Source organism: Myotis davidii, unplaced genomic scaffold, assembly GCF_000327345.1.
Source record: "Myotis davidii unplaced genomic scaffold, ASM32734v1 scaffold169, whole genome shotgun sequence".
In the NCBI taxonomy this organism is placed as follows: Eukaryota; Metazoa; Chordata; class Mammalia; order Chiroptera; family Vespertilionidae; genus Myotis; species Myotis davidii.
Window position 1 is genome coordinate 861,388 of NW_006383005.1, and position 2,313 is coordinate 863,700.

Consider the following 2,313-nt stretch of genomic DNA (forward strand, 5'->3'; position numbering starts at 1 on the left):
GAGCCACAAGGGAGGGGGGAGGTTCTGGAAGTTGTGACACGTTTTGCATGGAAGTATAGGAGCTGAAAGTACTGATTTTACCAATAGACTTCTCAGTACAATAAGGGAAATGGCTATCAAATTGCGATCAGAGTCACCTAGTGGGGATGGCAAAACCAGCAATCAGTCAAGTTTAGGGAGCTTACAACAGTTTGGGGGAGTTTTACTATGCCATTCTCCTCTGAGAGGAAGGCTCCAAGAATGACTTTTTTCAAATGTTATATCTACAACCATGTCAAACCAACAAAAGAATCCAGATAGCTAAACCAGAATTAAATGTGAATACTTAAGGCCTCCCTTTGGCTAATGTGCCACCTGAAGGGTGTGGCAACCAGGTTGGCCTGGGGATGCTGTTAGGGCAAAGAAAACATACCCAGCACCAGTCAGGGCATCAGAATACTGAATTTTCAAAATAAATCTATACAACACTCCCCAACCCCTCATTCTGATCATTACTCAGTAAGCGACTATAATTAATTTTATGTCTTAACTTGACTGGAACACGAGACCCCCAAATATTTGGTTAAGCATTATTCTGGATATGTCTGAGAGTGTTTCCGGATGAGATTACCATTTGAATCAGTGCTCTCAGTAAAGCAGACTGCCCTCTGAGATGTTGGTGGGCTTTCATCCAATCTGTTGGAGGCCAGAATAGAACAAAAGTCAGGGTAAGGTAGAATTCACTCTGCTTGTTTGCAAGCTAGGACATCAGTCTTCTGCTTCTGGACTAGAACTTACTCCTGGTTTGCAGGCCTTCTGACCCAGACTGGAATGATATCATTGGGTCTCCTGGTTCTCCAGCTTACAGAAGCAGATTATGGGACTTCTCCAACTCCATAATCATGAGCCCATTCCTTATAATACAGCTCTTTATATATGCACACACATATCCTATTCTGTTTCTTCAGAGAACTCTAATATAGCCGTCAAGAGGAAGTGATTGCTTTCAGTGGACAGCCATATTTAGTGACCAACTGCCTTACTAAATATTGACCAGGATGGGGTTAGAGAGGTAGGGTCAGAAATCTTCTGAGTACATTTTTTAAATAGGCTGTTCCAACAGTCAACAATACTAAATTCCTCTGGATGGAAGAGTTAAAGATCCATCAAATACCTGGACTGTCAGCCCACCATTAAGTGGCTTTTGCAATAACAGCTGCACCACTGTTTGACTGCATGTGGGTCAAGATAACCAAAAACATGAGACAGATTAGTTTGAAGACCAAAATAGTGTGGCTGGAGTTGACTGAACTTGAAAAGGAACACTAACCTGAAAAACATGTCAACAGTGGTGAGATACTACTGATAACCCCCAGAGGGAGCCAAAGGTCTGATATAGTAAAATAGCCAAGAGTGGGTGACGGCCATGCCCTGTGCTATGTGGTCTCACTCAAGGCTAGACAAACAGGGCTTTTGAAAGGAGTCACAGTCTGGCATGCAGCAGTAGCCTCTGCATCAGAAACAGAAGTGTTTTACTTTGTGCTTAGGCTACTATGGTGGGTGTAATACCACGTCTGGTATGATGGATCCAGGCAACAACGGTGGCAATCTGAGTAGTACGGGCTCCATCAGCAGCAGCTTGATCCCAGTTGGTCTCATCAAATAATGGCCCCCCACTGAGGCATCTACGTGAGTGACCCAGACAGTTGAATTAACGGCAATAATTCATTTCTAGTTTGTGGCCCCGAAGAAGAGTGTCTTTGTTTTGACACTCTGTAGTCTCCCAAGTGGAATACTCGGGGGCCGTGACAGATTGCCCCTCCCAGCATTCTCATTCTTCAGTGGGTCATCTTCAATAGCATTATAAACCAAATCCAGGCAGGGTATTATTCAATACTCATCAATGGTTCCTACAAGAGTCTGTCAAAGGGAACTCTCCCCCAAAGGGTCAAGCTCCCTTACATCAGCCAAGGCCCATTGCAAAAAAATTCTGAGACATTTACTCGTCTCTAAATGGATCTAAGGTTGACATGATAGAATACAGGATAGGGTTGGCTATGAGACAAACCAATAGTTGCCATTCTTCCAAGCATCATGCACTGTCTCTGTAATTTTCTCATTTCCTTCAATAAAAAGTAAAAGTTAAAAAAAAAGTGAAGATAACATGTTTATATATGTAAAGAAAAAGGTATACCCAAGTATGCAAGACTCCAAGAAATCATCTTGGAGAGGGTTATTACCTATCTACAAACACAAGTCTTGAGACACCCGCCCCCCCCGCCCCCGTGTCTAACAGTAACTCTAACTCATTCATTGTGAAAATATAATTATCCA